This window comes from Pocillopora verrucosa, chromosome 14 (genome assembly GCF_036669915.1).
Source record: "Pocillopora verrucosa isolate sample1 chromosome 14, ASM3666991v2, whole genome shotgun sequence".
In the NCBI taxonomy this organism is placed as follows: domain Eukaryota; kingdom Metazoa; phylum Cnidaria; class Anthozoa; order Scleractinia; family Pocilloporidae; genus Pocillopora; species Pocillopora verrucosa.
Genome location: NC_089325.1, coordinates 1,755,404 through 1,766,934, shown reverse-complemented (window position 1 = coordinate 1,766,934; position 11,531 = coordinate 1,755,404). Strand labels below are relative to the sequence as shown.

General features: G+C 37.5%; 1 protein-coding gene across 2 annotated transcripts in view; it reads left to right on the top strand.

Moving 5' to 3' along the window:
• Positions 1-1,143: 1,143 nt before the first annotated feature.
• The window catches only part of LOC131779581 (QRFP-like peptide receptor), a 26,947-nt gene continuing 16,559 nt past the window's right edge, over positions 1,144-11,531 (top strand). Inside the window, exon 1 of one of the 2 annotated variants that reach the window (XM_066161186.1) lies at positions 1,144-1,228. The gene's annotated coding sequence lies outside the window, so the exon portion shown is untranslated. Of the gene's footprint in view, positions 1,229-10,468; positions 10,485-11,531 lie in introns of those variants that run through there. The other variant, XM_059096146.2, reaches the window with a different exon arrangement.

Here is an 11,531-nt window from a genome sequence, read left to right as displayed (position 1 = left end):
TGGTCAGTTTCCATACGCTTCCCTCATAAACCGGTGAAGCGAGTTTGTTATTTTCCTCTGTCTCAATGGTTAAACAAATGAAAAGTTGTTGGCTCTTGCTGTAAGAAGCTATTCACCTTCTCGAGACCCAATATCGCGTTATCTTCTTGAAGCATTTGTACAGCCAACAGCCCTCCATTCCCTTCACTCATCGACCTTATCCCCTGAACAGTTCCTAGAAGAGTAGTTGGACCGTGTGTACAGCAGTACAAAGTCGAAACGCCCAGTTCCACATCGGATGTAACTACAACGGGAGACAAACGAACAAGAATGCTTCACTATAAATTTGTCAACTACCAAAAAACATTTTTCCATGGTTGGCTGTTTTGTCCATCTTTTAATACTGTGAATAAATCATAATTGCTTTTCTATATATTTTAAAATATATTTCAAATGTTTAAAGGATTCGCTCGATTTCTTACTTCGTTTATGTTTCCACCAATAATTTTCCGACCGAGACTGCTATGTTCGACTACACAAACAGCCATAGATAAAATGCTACTTCCAATTATAAATATGGCTCCAAAGTATACTTATCAAATAGATTTATGCGAATAAATAATACTTAAACTTTAAAGTGAGCTAAAGCTTTTGAGAAAATAGACAGGATTTCTCTATTGAGACACAATAACTGGGCTAAAGAATTATAAATAACGCCTGTCCATGCCAGAGCTTTACTGAATCAATTTGTGAAACCTTTAAATTTTTAAAATCAATCTTTGCCCTCTGTTCGTAAAAAATATCTTATGATGTAGGCTCTTCCCTGAGGGAAGGAATTTAGTGTTTAATTAAAAGAATATATGACAGGTTATTTTTTCAAGGTCCTAAGCGGTTTTTTACTGGACAATGTATTGATATTGTGGGGAGACATTAAATTGCAAGAGGTCTGATAGCTCGTGCGGTTCACTTGTGGAAAGAAAAAGGAAAACCCTGTTAAAAAAAGAGCATGATTGATTAAAGATTTTGTCGATTTTTTAATAAAATTGTCGGAAGGGGAAGACATTTAATCATAGTTTAAAGTTAAACTTTGAGTATTCACCTTTTGACTCAAAATCATTTTGTGTCTCATTTGCGGCTAGTGACATCTGAAACACGGAAACATTTACATTAAAACAACGAAATGGTGGTATGGCCTAACAAATAGACAGTGAAGTCTTTTTTGTTGCCGTCATAAACGGCGCTGCCTGAGGTAAGGTGTTTTAATTTTACGTAAAGAGGTCGCGTGTTAAGTTTTTTACGGCCATGTTAAGGTTCTTCAAAAATGACTTGATTTTTTGTGCCCTAGTTTCTGCCAAAAAGATTCCTTGTAGGGTCAACGATACATAATCAATCACTCTGAAGCTCGTTGCAGCTCGAAAATCTCTGTTGTTATAAACGTGAACCAATGAGATTGTTCATGTGTTGGGTCTTTGAGCGTGGGTGGATTTATACAATTACGTTGTGAAGCACGTACAAAACTGAAAACTCTAAACTCCCCAAGTGAATGTTATTCAAAACTAATTAAACCTTTTAACACCAACGTTACATTTCCAAAACGCCTCACCACATTTGCGAATTATACCACTCCTTGCCTTCTATTTTTAATATGGAGTGCTGAGGGAAATGATTTTGCGATAAACACGCGCAAATGAAAAGGTTGTTACCAGAATTGCTGTGAGGTGGGATCAGATTAATGCCATTCCAGCATAATTTTTTCGGCTGGTCCAACGTAAATATCATTAACTTATCCACTAAGTTAGTTCGGGTCGGACGGGAGTTCCATGGCATGAGGTTGTGATGTACAATTCGAGCGCAGCGGATCTTACCAATGAACGAACGCCCACTAGTTTCCCATCAGGCCGAGCTAACTTACCCAATAAGCATTATAAAATTTGGGAAAGGTGTGCTCTTTTTCTTTCTTACTGCTTCACGGATAATGCTAACGCGACATTTGCTAGTGCAGACACTGAACATATGAATTATTGCCGTAAAATCATGATCCAACTTAATCATGAGTATATTCATTGTTATCAGCCAACAACCTGACCTTAAATTTGTCAAAAACAGAGTCGATGTTAATTGTATCGAGGCCAAAGTTCTGGACATTTTCAGAATGCGGAACGAATGAAATTTGCCAAATCCCTCGGGGATTACATAGACCAATTCCTGAATTAGGATTGTCATGTCGAAAATGTTTAAAAGAGGTGCAATAAAGCGAATATGACATCGTATTCGATTCAATGCTATAATCCTCACTTTCAAAATGCTAAATTGTTGTGTGGGGAAACTTTAACAAAGCATTAGCTGAATAGCTTTAAAATTCCAAAATTGCCCAGCGCTTGTCGATGTGGGCTACCTGTGGAGGCAATTTCAACGATTTTTTCAAAGCACTAGGATGGCGGAAACTCTCTCATCAAAGATTAAAAAAATAAAGCTATCGTGATGTATTAGACCTTTAAAGGGATGACAACAGAATATTTAGATCAAGAATGTCTTTTTTTGTGACGAACCTGAACGCTGTATTGTTTTTAGGAACACAGAGAACAAACTAGCTTTTCCTCAAACGCGCACTGATTACCTAAAGATAAGTTTTTGGTACTGTGGAGCCCTCTTGAAGAACAACATACCACCAGAAAAACGGAAAGCGGTTTCTTTACACGATTTGAGACAAAATTTAGTTGCAACAGCTCGTAGTATATAATACTCTAAGTACAAACGACTGTGAATATATAAAAGTCATATATTTGAACCGTGAGGAATACAGCCTCCCAAAAAAGCAGCCTGTATCGGTTAAATTGTGTAGGTAGCTAGTCGATTATAATTCTATAGGGCTGAAAGAAATATGAAAGAAATATTGAGTAGAGGTATCTTATCTCTAATCTAAATTTTTTTCTTCTTGCATTTCATTTCGTGCGGGAAAGTGTAGTTTTTTAAAGCCTTCTATGCGCCATTTTGAGCGGCCCTCGTAGAGTGATTTATGTGCAGAGACTTCAGCAGTGGTAAATCTTCGCTACAGTCTGGCAAACAAGTTAATCAAAACAAATTCGTGACAAATTTAAGTCCATTAAGTTTGCTTAAAGGAGCATTTGCATCGATCAATTGATAAATAAACTGTGATTGTAATATTTGCCAGAAGAAGCCCATCATACAAACGCCCTAATGTCGTTTCCCGTAAACTTCCTCACCATCCTTGGTTTTGTCCCCCTTTTTTTTTTTTTTTTTTCTTCCGTTTAGCGCTTGGGTAACTTGATCTTAAATTTATGGCAAAAATTAAAAATAGAATGAAAATAATATTAAAAGAATGATCAAAGACGTTGCCGCGGTTTTAATGAAATTTGTAATTGGCAGAATCCGGAGACACTTAATCTTGGTAGTTGCATGGTTTTTGAATGTTCATTGTTTGATTCCAACTTTGTGTCGATCGCATTTGCAGTCAATGGCAGCTAAAATAAGGCGATTTTTTTTTATCTATCTGGGTTACGAAATAGTAAAGGCGGTGCAGATTGTCAATGTAAATTAATCTTATTCGCTTCTCCCACAACTCTGTAAGACATTTATCAAGCTGCATAACAAAAATCCTCCGCACTCGAGCCAATCGTATAAGTAAATGGAGATCTCTAAAGATCTGTCAACGATTTATAATGAACAGATTTAAATACATACATCCACGAATATGGATGTATGATTATTTTTAATTTGATTTCCTACCCTAAAAAAATCACCTGTACCGACAAATGCGAGTTCGTGACACTAACCATTTGTTTCTCGTTTGAAGATCGCACATTTAATACTCGTTAAGAAGTTAACGATCGTCTCTAGTACGAGAGCGAACCAACCGGATTACTTATTGTGCAAGGTCGTTGAGTATGGATCTACCCAAATAAATATAAATTGTCCGTGAAAATGAAGGCTTCGAACTTCTAGTTGTTTTTTCTTTCAAAGCAAATTGAGTTTTAAATGCAAACTTGGCATTTTAATAAAACGCCAAACACGTTTATGAAGCATAACACTTCCTGCCAAGTGTGTGCTGAGGCAAATGATTTAGTTCCACTTTTTTCTCTTGAGAGTAGTTTATTCCGACTGTCACGACTTTCTAGCATTTTAAACTCTCGCTTTCGTTGGCTTAGTAGCTACATAAACACGAGTGGCTTTGAAGTTGTTACCAAAAGTACCTTTTGCGTATTCAGTATGGACCGAGAGGAGGTTTATAAAAAATTCCCAAGAGAACGACGCTTATATCCAGTCATCTTAACCGGACAAGCTTCGTCAATAAATTATTTTTTTTATATGTAATTTGATTTCGCTTTTTCAAGAACCAAGAATGACTTGTTTTTTATTTATTTATTTTTAATTTATTTTATTTTATTTTAGAGAGCGGTTAGAGAAAGCCACCTGTGTCTCTAGCAAAACCCCCCCTCCTGCTTTTTTCGACTCCATCGCCGATACTGCCTCAAAATTACTAACTTTGTAAGTCTTCTCCATGCAACGTTCTTCTTGCGTGGGATCTAAGCGGACAATCCCGAACGGGCAAGCTGTGCCCATCTTGCCAGCTCGGATAGCCAATCAGAGTACAGGATTCCCCTTCGCGTTTCCCAAGGGCGCTGCCAGCGAAATGATAACATGCTCTTATTACTTGGTAGGAGGGGCGGACGGGTAACCATTTGCCTCCTGCAGGTTATGAATACAGTCTAAGCGCAGCGAGCTTCCAATTCATGACTAGGAGACATATTTCAGTAAATAGTTAATGTGCATTTTAGCATATGACGGCCAAATTTTGTCTATTGGACTTCTTTAGTGAAAGATGGGCTCTCTTGGTTTTGCTCATTAGCGGTTCGCACTGAGGTAAGCTTTACTTCGACTATAAAATCCTTATCGCCAGAAGAGTCCGCGAATCGATATTCGCTACTGAAACGTGACATTTTTGGGGCGGGGGAATATTAGCCTTTAATAAGAGAAAATTCATGGGCAAGATTGATACTGAAATTGAAATTTTTCGAATTCACAAGCATCCTCCTATCCAGTTATGATCACACCTTTTTGCAGATTATTTCAAAGCTATGTTTGGCACGAACAATTTGAATATCATTTTGTAAGGTTGCTTTTTACAACACCATATTTTAAGTAATTGGTCAAACATATCGCCAGATGCGAAACCAGTTTTCGTTTCCTACTTGAATATAAGCAGCTCACATCTTGCTCCTCGTTCAATATTTACGTTGCATCACCATACTGTCTGTCCCTTTTTTTCTTTTTTTATATTTCGTTAATTTGGATCCCGAATTCGGTTCGAATGTTTAAAAGCTGCCGCTTTACCACATTTTTGTTGTATGCAAATGAGTTATGGATCTCATCACAACTCATGTATAAGCATAACTTTTTTTTTTTCTTCAAATCATCAGCCGGGCCATATCTCGTTATGATTACACCTTTATTAAGAAGTTACGTCCGGCATGAATCACCTGAACTTCGGTTCGGTTTTGCAAATTGTGTAAAGCTGAATTTTAGGACGCCATAATGTTTGTAAATGAGCCAAAAAATACTACAGATGCGAATCCAATTTCCCCCTTCCATTAGTAAACAAGCACTACACATCTCGCCTCTTATTCGGTAGATAAGCTCGGTCTTAAGATCAGTCCGTGTTTGAACAAGCTTTCGTAATCTTTTATCCCACGAACTCGTTTCGGTTCTGTGGGTCCTTTTCGTGCAATTGTTCACGTTCAAATCAGTGCGTCATGATGGTCACTGTTTTAAAGACAAGAAAACTAAGGAATATATATGTATATATTCGCTATCATCTCAGGCGTGTTTTTTTAATTAAACTATGAGAGGCTAGAAACAAACCTTGTTAGAGGTTTGCATTGCGCGGGCTTTAACTAAAAAATTAAGAAACAATTTTCAAGTCAAAAATGTATTGTTGGCTTTTTTTTACATATCCTCTGCTTCCAACTGGCGGAAATATTTTATCTACATTACTGAATTCCCGTATACAAAGATTTCGTTTGTGCGTCAACTTTAAAAAAGCAATAGCGAGGCATGCTGGCTTAACATATATTTAGAATAATACATGGGCGCGCGCAGATATGGAATTTCTCTTTGGGTTGAACACGAGAGAAGAAATTCATCACAGATTAAGACGGTTAACAGGAAACAACACTCATCGCGTTTGATCTCAAATAGCACAAAAGACTAAGTTTGCTTCCAATCACGATTAAGACAGAGTCTTTTTATAGTAGTACTATTTGCACGCGTGGCGAAGAGTTGTTACAAGAAGTGCTGTGAGGTAGGATCAGTTTAGTACCAATCCAGGCCAATTTTTTGAGCATGGTTAACGTGGCTTTACAAGCCCTGATGCTGAAGTTGTAGATATAAAAGATTGCCTTAATCATGATTTGAGTTAAGTGTACACAGGCTTTTCTTTGCCAACAGGGTTATCTTGAATTTGGCAAAAGTTTATTTCATGTTTATTGTATCAAGGCAGAAATGCTCGACAGTTTCAGAACGCAGAACAATGAACACCAGCTTTATCTCTTGGGGTTACAAGGACCATTTTCTAAATTGAACTTGGTACAAGAAGACGACATTATATTCCACTGAATCTAATAATCCCAGAATGTAACAATCTTATTCAGCCTAATTTTGGTCATTGTAATATTGTGTGGGGAAACTGTAATAAAGGCTTATCCGAAAAGCTTCAAATGCTTCCAAATTGCACAGCGCACCTTTTAATGCATGCTATCTATGATGATAATTTGATAATAACGTTCCGTAACTAGGGTACCGGAAACCGGCTCATTAAAGATTAAAAAAGAAAGCCATCATGCCGTAAAAGACCCTACCCGGGAATGCACCAGAATATTCAAGACAGAGATTGTTTTTTTTTCCTTTTTGTGACAGCCTGAATCTTTTATCGTCTAAAGGGAAACGGAGAACAAACCAGCTCTTTTTAAACTGTACAATGATTTCCTAAAGAGGTTTTTCATACAGTGGAGTCTAATTGTGGAACAAATTGCCGCCAGAATAACGGCAGGCAACTTCTGTACACTATTTCAAGCCAAATTGAAACGCCACAGTTTTAAATGTAATATTTTAACACAGCCTACAAGATTAATTCTGTTAATCTCATTTTCTTGTAATTGTATTTAGGTGGTAGATAGTTACAAGATTAGAATTCTATACGATCGTACAAAGTGCCGTGTATGAATAAAGGTATCTTATCGCTCATCTTCATTTCCTTTTGCATTTCGCTTCCAGCGGGGAAGTGTGGCTTTTTACTAGCCTTGTTATGCCATCATGTGCGGCCCTAATACAGGGAACTACGTGAAGAATCTTTAAGAAGGGTAAATTTTCGTCATGTTATATTTGTTAAAAAAAAAAAAAAATGAAAAATGAAAAATTCGTGACAAATTTAAGCAGGCCAAGTTTGCTTAAAGGAAAATTTGCATCGATCAATTGATAAATAAACTTCGATTACAACATTTGTTAGCGGGAGCCCATAAAAGTTTAACTTTATGACAAATTACTAAGAAATACAAGAAATAAAAAAAATTGCCTGTAGTTGTTGCCGCGGTTATGGTGAAATTTGTCATTGGATGAGGTCGGAGACATCTAATCATGCTAAGCATTCGGACTTTGAATCTTCACCATTCGATTCCAATTTGAGTCGCCTTTTTAGGCAAAGACAACTAAAACACGGAATTTTTATAGCAGGAAAACGAAATATTAACGGCGGCGCGGCTTGTCAAAATGATTGCTACCAAGGTGCCTGGTTTGTTGGAGTCAATAGCGGCGCTGACCGAGATAAACAAGCTTTGCTTTCTTGTTTACACTTCTCGTGCCTTATCTCTTTCGGTAAGGAAAATAACTCGTTTCCACCGAAGCCAATTGACGTTTATTGGCGATCATAGTGATCACATTTAAACATTTATGAAAGTACTGCTTTCACTTATATTTTGATTTCCTATCCTGAAAAATACTTTATTCAAACGCATATTGCTCTCTTTCTTATCTTGAGACAGATGCACCAGCAAATGTAAGTTTACGACAGCTACCTTTTGTCTCTCGTTTCAGGATCGAGCAGTTAACCCTCGTTGAGGAGCTAATGATTGACCTTAGAACGAGAGTGAACCAATCAGATTGTTCATTGTAAAAGGTCGTTAAGATTGGATTTACCCTATCAAGGTTTTAAATATACATGAACTTCCCGAATAATCTTATGCGCGAACTTGGCATTCTGAAAAACGCCCAAACTCATTTGCAAGGTATAACACTTCCTGCCTTCTATTCAGTATGCCGAGGGAAATAATTAAGTTAATTTTTTTTAGAGGGCACGGCAACGAATCCTGCAATCTGATTGGTTCTTTACCCGGTCAGTATTTTCCTATCTCTGCCCACGGGGCACGGTAACGCTTTCGTGGATCGCCGAGTACATCCCAAATTTCGTTGCCATTTTTCATAAGTATATCTCGTTTTTCCGGCTGGGCAGTATTTTAAAGCAAACACGTCGGTCACTACCTCAAGCCGATAAATAACTTATGAATCCTCTCTTTTCTCTCTCTCAAATCACTTTGGTTGAAAGAAAAATATTGGTTTCAGAATGAATTTGTTTTAGCAATAGTGTCATTACGTTGGTTGACAACAAGCAGTCTAAAAACCGTCTGTAATTAATTTTAATCGGTCACAAAAAGTACCCAGAAAGTTAAAACGTGAGATATTTGGTTACAGTTAAACTGAACGATGGAACTTTCATTCATTTAATATCTGAATTTTCTCAAACAATTTGTTCATAGTGAAAGAGCGAGTGAAGTTTTAAATTCAGTCCTACAACAAATATACGCTCTCAGCGGGTCTTTCCGAGTCCGTTCAATTTGGACATTTGTACCGTAAATTGCATAACAGAAACTGAAGGAATTTATTGAGAAAAGGCCGCGTTAAATCCCCTTGTGTCTCGTTGGAGTGTGCCATTCGAATTACGTTTTTGTGGAGGAAAGACCAGATTTACACACGCCATTGCAGCAAACAAACGAGCAAACTCTCACAACTTCAAAATAAAAAATTTGAATTCACTCACAATCACTTTCCTCGCCGTTTACTCAATGAATAGAGGTAAATCTTCGTACATGAATGAATCGTCGATGAGAGTGAATAATACTTTCCGTTAGATCATTGAATGTTTTTGAAGAAAACATTGTCGTGACAGTCCTTGCCAAACTAGTTCCGTTGTTTTTCAAATGTTTTTTTTCTTACGCGTTCTCTAATTAACAGGTGTCAGATTGTGACAGATACTTGTAAAAATAATGTTTCAAAGTTTGTTTGGAAGCCTTTTAAATCGCCTTTATCCTTACGCAAATGAAAATGTCTCGCTGAGGCATCTCTTTTTTAATTTGCATCACCTCTATTTAACTACCATTTACTCGCTCAAAAATTGTTCAATTTATAGAAGATCTTGCCGTATTTACAGCCCTAAATCATTCGGGTTCTTTCGGAAAGAATTTCGTCAAATTTAAAAAAATTAAATATGTTATTTACCGGCTAAGGGTCGGTCCGTATGGTAAAAAACTGTGACCTCGGTCTTGAAAATGCTGCCCTCGGAAAATGCTTCGGCCTCGGTCAGTATTTTCAAGACCTCGGTCACAGTTTTTCACCATACGGACCTCCCAGCCGGCAAATAACATATATTTCAGTTATTCCCCATGAGCTGAGGTTCTTCCGAACATTAAGACTCCATACGATTTCGAAAGTGCTTTCTTCCGCTTAATAGCTACTTAAGAACTCCTGGTAATGTAGTCGTTATTAGGATTGCTGCAGAGTGGGTGTAATGCAGATCCAAACGAGTTATTAACTTGGCCAACGTTAATCTCATGCATTTAGTTTACAAAAACACAGTCCGAGCGCAGCAAGCTCGCCACTCAAGAGCTATAAATAGTCTACCAATATGGCCGGATATAACTCAGTTAATAGCTAAAATCCACTTTGCCATATGCCAGCGGTACTCTGTCTTCCTTCCTTTCTTCTTCCTTTTCACGTCGTGCGAAGTGGGGTGCGCAAACGTTTGGCTTTTTACAGCACTTCTCACAGCTTTGTTTACAGTCCTCATGCAGGGATGTAAAAAAGGCAAATTTGAATTTTCATAAGGATTATTTCAAAGCTGGTAGGCAACTTGGTCAATTTAAATCAAATACGTGACATATTCAAATGACAATCTGCTAACAGGAACCTTTGGACTTTTCAATGAAATCTGTAAATGCCGGAATAACGAGACACCTAATTCTGCCATAACGTTGAGCTTTGAAAGTTTTGATAGATCAAAAAAAAAGGTTGCGTCGCAATTTGACCAATAACAGCTAAAATACAGAAATTTTTGTCTCTTTGAAAGACAACGGGCTTTTAAAAGACGCCAGTGTGGGCTGATCAAATGATTCGTGAAAGGTGGGCTCTCTTGGTCATGGTCATTAGCAGTGCAGACTGAGGTAAGGTTTTCCTTGATTGCAAAATTCTCATCGCCGGAAAAGTCCGCGAATCGATATTCACAGTTGAACCGTGAGACTTCGGGGTTTTTGGGAGTGAATATCAGCCTTTCACACGAGAAAATATATGCGGAGAGTGTTAATTTTCTCATAGAATAAAACTTTTTCGAATTCAGAAGCAGCCCCGTATCTAGTTATGATCGCACCTTTCAGCAGATTACTTCAAAGCTATGTTTGGCATGAAACAGTCCAGTCTCAGTTCGGTTTGGAGCTGTTTGTAAACTTGCTTTAGACGACACCAAATTACATGTAATTGGGTTAAAGATCTCGCCAGACGAGAACTCAGTTTCTATTTCCTACTTGAAATTGAGCGCCTCACACCTTGCCTCGTATCCGATGGATAAGTTGCATCACTGTCCTTTTTTTTGTTTTGTTTTTGCTGTTTAACAAAATGTCGTTGTTTTTGATCCCGATCAAACCCGAATTTTGTAAAGTTGCAGTTTAAGAACACCTTTATTGTATGCAAACGAGACACGGATCTCAGTAGGAGAATAGTCATTAATTTTCTCATGCATAAATAAAATTTTTCTCGAATTCAACAAATAGCCCTTATCTAGTTATGATCTCACTTCACGGAGGAATATTTCACAACTTTTCCGGCATGAAACTTTAAATTTCGGTTAGGTTTAGATTATAAGTGCGACATAATTGTCATCACTCGATGGTTTAGACGAGAAAAACTAACTATTTTCCCCTTTTTACGAGCCCTCTCTTGAAGAAAACACCTCAGGTTTTTTTTGAGGGGGGGGGGTAGGGTGGTCTTGACAAATTGTGGGACTTCCCAATTAATTAGCGAGCCATTTTTCGAAAAAAGACAAAAAGAAAGAAAAATTGCATCAAAAATTATGTTGCTGACTTTTTGCGACATGTCCTCTGTGTGCACTACACACTGAAAAAAATTTAATCTATACAGGTGACTCTTCCTTAAACAAGTATCGTTACAACATTAAAATAGCAATGGCGTGCACGTGGCATCCTAGCTGAAGATAA